This window comes from Phascolarctos cinereus, unplaced genomic scaffold, assembly GCF_003287225.1.
Source record: "Phascolarctos cinereus isolate Bilbo 61053 unplaced genomic scaffold, phaCin_HiC Scaffold_4;HRSCAF=312, whole genome shotgun sequence".
Taxonomy (NCBI): domain Eukaryota; kingdom Metazoa; phylum Chordata; class Mammalia; order Diprotodontia; family Phascolarctidae; genus Phascolarctos; species Phascolarctos cinereus.
This window is the reverse complement of record NW_027555847.1, coordinates 15,951,271-15,959,606: the sequence shown is the minus strand read 5'-3', so window position 1 is coordinate 15,959,606 and position 8,336 is coordinate 15,951,271.

Here is an 8,336-nt window from a genome sequence, read left to right as displayed (position 1 = left end):
AATCAGGTATTGGCTAAGAAATAGAGTGGTGGATCAGTAGAATAAATTAGGTGCATAGTACGAAGTAGGAAATGACCATAGTAACCTAGTGTTTGATAAACCCAAAGATCTAAGCTTTTAGGACAAAAATACACTATTTGACAAAAACTGCTGGAAAAGCTGGAAAACAGTTTGGCAGAAACTAGATAGAAACTAACATCTCACACCATATACCAAGATAATGTCAAAATGGGTACATGATTTAGATATAAAAGGTGAAACTATAAGCAAATTAGGGGAGCATGGCAAATTTATTGATAAGGGAAGAATTTATGACCAAAAAGGAGAAGAGGGCACTATGAGATGTAAAATGAATAATTTTGATTACATCAAATTAAAAGGTTGTTTTGTGCAAATAAAACCAATGCAGCCAACATTAGAGGGAAAGTAGAAAATTGGGGGAAATTTTTTATAGCACGTTTCTCTGATAAAGGCCTCAGTTCTTAAATATACTGAGAACTGAGTCAAACTTATAAAAATACGAGTCATTCCCTGATTGGTAAATGGTCAAAGGATATGAATAGGTAATTTTCAGAAGAAGAAATCAAAGATATCTATAGTCATGTAAAAAATGCTCTAAATCACTATTCATTAGAAAAACACAAATTAAAACAACTCTGAGGTACCACTGCATACCTATCAGATTGATTAATATGACAGAAAAGGAAAATGACAAATGTTGGAAGGGATGTGGGAAAATTTGTAAACTGATCCAACCATTCTGCAGAGCAATTTGGAACTACGCCCAGAGCTATAAAAATGTGCACACCCTTTCATCCAGAAATACGACTGGAGGTCTATATCCCAAAGACACCTGAAAAAGGGAAAAGGACCTAATTGTACAAAAATATTTCTAGCAGCTCTTTTTGTGGTGGCAAAGAATTGGAAATTGAGAGGATGCCCATCAAGTGGGGAATGGCTGAACAAGTTGTGGCATATGATTGTAATGGAATATTATTGTGCTGTAAAAAATGACAAGCAGAATGATTTCAGAAAGACCTGGAAAGACTTACGTGAACTGATGCATAGTGAAGTGAGCAGAACCAGGAGGACGTTGTACACAATAAGAGCAATATTGTATGATGATCAACTGTGAATGACCTAGCTATTTTCAGCAATACAATGATCCAAGATAATTCCGAAGGACTCATGATGAAAAATGCTATCCTGCTCCAGAGAAAGAACTTATGGACTCTGAATGCAGATTGTAGCATATTTAAAATAAACAACTTTTTTTTTCTTGTTATTTTATTTTTGGGCTGCATTTTCTTTCACAGCATGACTAAAATGGAAATATATTCTGCATTACTGCACGTGTATAATCTATATCAAATTACTTGCCTTCTCAATGAAGGCAGAACTGAGGAAGGAAGGGAAAGAATTTGCTACTCAAAATTTTTTAAAATGAATGTTTAAAAAATTTTACATGTAATAGGAAAAAAATGAAAATATTTAAAATATAAAAAATTTTGAAGTATTAAAAAAACCTTTAGTTTCTTACATCAGTAAAATGATGGTGTTGGACTTTCCCATTGGGCTTATGGCCCCTCAAAGGATGAATGACTGGAAGCATCATGGTAAAATGGAAAGAACCCTGGATCTGGAGGCAGAGGAGGACCTAGGTTTGAATCTCGGTTTACCACATAGCACCTAGGTGACCTTTGGCAAGTCAGTTTACTTTTCAGCTAAAAAATGTGCAAATGGCTCTTGCCTCTATATACCAAAGACCATGTGTTCCCTTCTGAAGCCAGCAATGTGCCCTGGGTAATTCAATCCTGTCCACAGCACCTGGGACAGAGCCCTGCTCTGAGGTTATTGTGGATTTGGGAGAATACTGGAAACTGAATGAGACCTAATGCTTGCTTAAGCGCTGACCAAGACCACAGTGCTGATTCTATCAGAGAGTCTGACTACCCAGTAAAGTTGGGGAAATGAAGAAGAAAGAACTTCCACTTCCAGGAGCCAAGATAGCAGAGTAAAAAGGTAGTTGCTCTCACCCTCCCCTATCAACCTCTGAAAACCCAGAAAATATCACCCCAGAAAAAAAAACCCTGGAACACTGAACTAGAAGAAAGAGGGGCAGCAGTGCAGCAGCCCAGCAAATGGGTCTCCCAGTGCCTCAGCAAAAATAAGGGAGGCAGAACTACAAGGGCCCCAGGCAGATAAGTACCCTGCGGCATTCATCTGAAAGGAGGAAGAAAACAACCTAAAGGCTTCCTAAAGCCCAGCCTTGCTGATTCCAACCCAACACCAGGTGAGCTGTAGAACCCTACAGCCTCCAATGTGAAGAAATCCTGAAGCCCAGGTGGTAGAGCAGGCAAACACCAACACCTGGACCTCCAAGTGCCTCAGTGAGGGTGGGGGAACCTGTGGAAACCAGCTCAGAAAACCACCAGGTGCCTCAGCACTCTACTGCAAAGGAATCTCCTGTGCATTAGCAGAAACGAGGGAGACAACACTGCAGGGGGCCCGGCAGATAAACACCCTGCAGCACCCATCTAAAGGAGCTGAAGAAAGCTAAAGGAAAGGAAAAGCAGGCAACCTAGAATGCCTGAAAGTTCCAGCCTTGCTGATTCCAGCCCAACATGAGGTAAGCTGCCAGAAACCTACAGCCTCCAATTGCCAACATAAGAGGCCCCAGCACACAAAGCCAGTGACCAAGACCTGGGCTCCCAACACAAGAAGCTTGGGTCAGTGCCCTCTGTTCCCAGCAGGAGAGCTCAATCTCTTTAAAGGCCAGGGAATAAAGAAACACCATGAGTAAAAAGAAATGTACCATAGATTCATATTATAGAAGAGTGAAGATCAAGACAGAAATTCTGAAGAGGACAACATTGTCAACAAACCCACATCTGCAACAACAAAAGGGAATATGAACTGGTCTGAAGCCCAAAAAGCCTTCTTAGAAGAGCTCAAGAAGGATTTTAAAGTCAAATGAGAGAGGTAGAAGAGTCCTTCAAAAAATACAATTGGCCAATTGGAAAAAAAATACACTGAAGAAAACAAGTCCTAAAAAACACAATTGGCCAATTGAAGAAGGAAGGACAAAAACTAACAGAAGAGTACACTGAAGAAAACAAGTCCCTAAAAACACAATTGGCCAATTGAGAAGGAAGTACAAACTAACAGAAGAAACAATCTGTTAAAAACTAGAATTGGACAAATGGAAACTAATGACTCTATGAGAGAGCAAGAATCAGTCAAACAGAAACAAAAAAATGAAAAAAATAGATAAAAACATAAAATACCTCATGGGTAAAACAACTGACGTGGAAAATCATCAGGAGAGACAATTTAAAAATTATTGGACTACCTGAAAATCATGAGAAAAAGAGCATGTACAGTATCTTTCAGGAAATCATAAAAGGAAAACTGCCCTGAAGTCCTAGAACCAGAAGGTAAAATAACCATAGAAAGAATCCACCACTTACCACCTGAAAGAGATCCCAAATTGACAATGCCAAGGAATATAATAGCAAAATTCCAAAATTACCAGATGAAAGAGAAGGTGCTGCAAGCAGCCAGAAAGAAACAATTTAAATATCATGGAACCACAGTCAGGATTACACAGGACCTTGCAGCTTCTACATTAAAAGACTGCAGGGTGTGGAACATGATATTTCCATAAGGCAAAGGAGCTTGGATGCAGCCAAGGATCAATTACCCAGCAAAAATGAACATCATTTTTCAAGGGAGGAGATGGATATTCAATAAATAGGGACTTCCAAACTTTCCTGATAAAAAGACCAGAGCTCAACAAAAAATTTGATCTTCAAGTACAGACTCAAGAAGGACATTAAAAAGGTAAATGGGACAGAAAGATACAATATGTTGTTAATAAGGGGGCTGTTTAAACCCTACAAGGGAATATGACACTTGCAACCTTGAGAACTGTATTGTTATACACCATGTTAAAGGAGTATACATAAAGAGGGTGGATATTAGTTGACTTTGATGTAATGATAAAAAAAATCTAATCAAGTGGGTTAAATGGATCCAAGTAAGTGGATCAGTGATCTTAGAAAATGTACTGAGAAAGGAGGAGGCAGACAAGGGTAAATTACATTACAGGAAAAGACAGAAAATCCTATTACAGCAGAGGGAAAGAGGGGAGGGGGGTGAGCATTGTTTGAACCTTACTCTCATCAGATTTGGCTCAAGAAGGGCATAACATAATCAGTTAAGTATAGAAATCTAACTTGCCCTCTAGGCAGTAGGAGGGAAAAGGGGAAAGAAAAGGGAGGGAGGATAGAAGGGAGGGAAGAAGCAGTAAGGGTAAAGGGGAAGAAAAGGGAGAGGGATAATAGAAGGGAGGAGAGACTGAAAGAGGCGGTGGTCAAAAGCAAAACATTGGTAAGGGGGGGAAGGAAAAAGGAGAAAGAAAGCATAAAGGGGAGAGAGGGAAAGGATGGAGAAAAAGACACAGTAATCATAACTGTGAATGTGAATGGGATGAACTCTCCCATAAAATGGAAATGGATAGCAGAATGGATTAAAAACCATAATCCTACAATATGTTGTTTACAGGAAACACATCTGAAAAAGAGTGACACATACAGGGTAAAGGTAAAAGGCTGGAGCAGAATATATTATGCTTCAGCTGAAGTAAAAATAACAGGGGTAGCAATAGATCTAATCAAAAGAGATAAGGAAGGAAACTACATCCTGCTGAAAGGCACCATAGACAATGAAGTAATATCATTACTAAACATATATGCACCAAATGGTATAGCATCCAAATTCTTAGAGGAGAAATTCAGGGAGTTACAGGAAGAAATAGACAGCAAAACTATACTAGTGGGGGACCTCAACCTCCCCCTCTCTGTACTAAACAAATATAACCCCTAAATGAACAAGAAAGAAGTTAAGGAGGTGAATAGAACATTAGAAAAGTTAGGTATGATAGACCTCTGGAGAAAACTGAGTGGGGATAGAAAGGAATATACATTTTCTTTTTTTTTTCTCACATTTATATACTTTTTTTATTTTTAGTTTTCAACATTTACTTCCACAAGATTTTGAATTCCAAATTTTCATCCCATCTCACCCCCCCCCACCCCAAGATGGTATGAATTCTGAATACCCCTTCCCTTAGTCTGCCCTCACTTCTATCTCTTCCCCTGCTTCTCTTATCCCCTTCCCCTTCTATTTTGCTGTAGGGCAGGATAGATTTCTGTACGTCATTTCCTGTATTTATTATTTCCCAGTTGCATGTGGAAACTTTTTTTTTAACCATGTGTTTTTAAACTTTGGGTTCCAAATTTTCTCCCTTCCTCCTACCCCCCCACCCTCATTGAAAAGGGAAGCAAGTCAATACAAGCCATATATGTGCATTTATGTAAAACACTTCCAGAGTAGATATGTTGTGAAAAACTAACTCTATTTCCCTTAATCCTATTCTGCCCCCCCATTTATTCTATTCTTTCTTTTGACCCTGTCCCTCCTCATAAGTACTTCCTTCTGATTACCCCTTTCCCAATCTTCCCTTCTCTCTATCATCCCCCTGCTCAGGAATATACATTTTCTCAGCTGTACATGGCACATGCATAAAAATTGACCATGTACTAGGGCATAAAAATCTCACAATCCAGTGCAGAAAGGCAGAAATATTAAATGCATCCTTTTCAGATCATGATGCGATAAAATTTATATGTAATGAAAGGCCATGGAAAGAGACTAAAAAATAATTGGAAACTAAATAATCTAATCCTAAAAAATGATTGGGTCAAACAACAAATTATAGAAACAATCAATAATTTCATTCAAGAGAATGACAATAATGAGACAATATACCAAAACTCATGGGATGCAGCAAAAGCAGTTCTTAGGGGAAGTTTTATATCTCTAAATGCTTACATAAATAAAATAGAAAAAGAGGAGATTAATGAATTGGGCATACAACTAAAAAAACTAGAAAAAAAGCACCTTAAAAATTCTCAACTAAACACCAAATTAGAAATATTGAAAACCAAAGGAAAAATTAAGGAAATTGAAATTAAGAAAACTATTGAACTAATAAATAAAACTAAGAGCTGGTTTTATGAAAAAAAAAACAATAAAATAGATAAACCTTTGGTTAATTTAATTAAAAAAAAAAAGAAGAAAACCAAATTACTAGTATCAAGAATGAAAAGGGTGAAGCTACCACCAAGGAAGAGGAAATTAAAACAATAATTAGGAATTATTTTGCCCAACTATATGCCAACAAATTTGACAATCTTAGTGAAATGGATACATATTTACAAAAAATAAATTGCCCAGATTAACAGAAGAGGAAGTAAAATACTTAAATAACCCATCTCAGAAAAAGAAATTGAACAAGCCATTGATGAACTCCTAGGAAAAAATCTCCAGGGCCAGATGGATTTACATGCAATTCTATCAAACATTTAAAGAACAATTAATTCCAATACTATATAGACTATTTGGGAAAATAGGTGAAGAAGGAGTCTTACCAAATTCTTTTTATGATACAAATATGGTGCTGATACCTAAACCAGGAAGAGTCAAAATAGAGAAAGAAAATTATAGACCAATTTCTCTAATGAATATAGATGCAAAAATTTTAAACAAAATTAGCAAATAGATTACAGCAACTTATCACAAGAATAATACACTATGACCAGGTAGGATTTATACCAGGAATGCAGGGTTGGTTCAATATTAGGAAAACTATCAGCATAATTGAGCATATCAACACAAAACCAACAAAGATCACATGATCATCTCAATAACAAAGAAAAAAGCTTATGACGAAATACAACACCCATTCCTATTAAAAACACTAGAAAGCATAGGTATAAATGGAGTCTTCCTTAAAATAATAAATAGCATCTATCTAAAACCTTCAGCAAGCATTATATGTAATGGGGACAGGCTAGAAGCATTTCCAATAAGATCAGGGTGAAACAAGGATGTCCATTATCACCACTGTTATTCAATATTGTACTGGAAATGTTAGCTTTAGCAATAAGAGAAGAAAAAGAAATTGAAGGTTAGAATAGGCAAAGAAGAAACAAAGCTATCTCTTTGCAGATGACATGATATACTTAGAGAATCCTAGAGAATCAAGTAAAAAACTACTTGAAATAATAAACAACTTTAGCAAAGTTGTAGGCTATAAAATAAACCCACATAAATCATCAGCATTTCTATATATTACCAACAAAGCCCAACAGCAAGAGATAGAAAGAGAAATCCATTTAAACTTACTGTAGACATTATAAAATATTTAGGAGTCTACCTCTTGAAACAAACCCAGGAACTCTATGAACACAATTACAAAACACTTTTCACACAAACAAAATCAGATCTAAATAAATGGAAAAACATCAGTTGCTCATGGGTAGGCCAGCTAATATAATAAAAATGACAATCCTACCTAAGCTAATTTACTTATTCAGTGCCATACCAATCAAACTACCAAAAAATTATTTTATAGAGTTATAATATTCATTTGGAAAACAAAAGGTCCAGAATATCAAAGGAACTAATGAAAAGAAATGCAGGGGAAGGTGGCCTAGCAATTCCAGATCTTAAATTGTATTATAAAGCAGCAATCATCAAAACTGCTTGGTACTGGCTAAGAAATAGAGTGGTGATCAGTGGAATAGGTTAAATATGCAAGACACAGTAGTCAATGACTATAGTAATCTATTATTTGATAAACCCAAAGACCCCAGCTTCTGGGATAAGAACCCACTCTTTGAAAAAAACTGCTGGGAAAACTGGAAAAGAGTATGGCAGAAACTAGGCATAGACCAAATCTCACACCATATACCAAAATAAAGTCAAAATGGGTTCATGACTTAGATATAAAGGCTGATACTATAAGTAAACTGGGAGAACAAGGAATAGTTTACCTATCAGATCTATGGAGAAAGAAGAATTCATGACCAAACAGGAGATAGAGAACATTAAAAAGCAAAATGGATAATTTTGATTACATTAAATTGAAAAGTTTTTGCACAAACAAAGCCAATGCAACTAAGATTAGAAGGAAGTAGAAAATTGGGAAAGAATTTTTACAACCAGTCTCTCTGATAAAGGCCTCATTTCTAAAATATATAGAGAATTAAGACAAATTATAAGAATACAAGCATTCCCCAATGATAAATGGTCAAAGGATATGAACAGACAGTTCTCAGATGAAGAAATTAAAGCCATCTATAGTCATATGAAAAAATGCTCTAAATCATTATTGATTAGAGAAATGCAAATCAAAACAACTCTGAGGTACCACATCACACCTATCAGATTGGCCAACATGACAAAACAGGAAAATGATAAATGTTGGA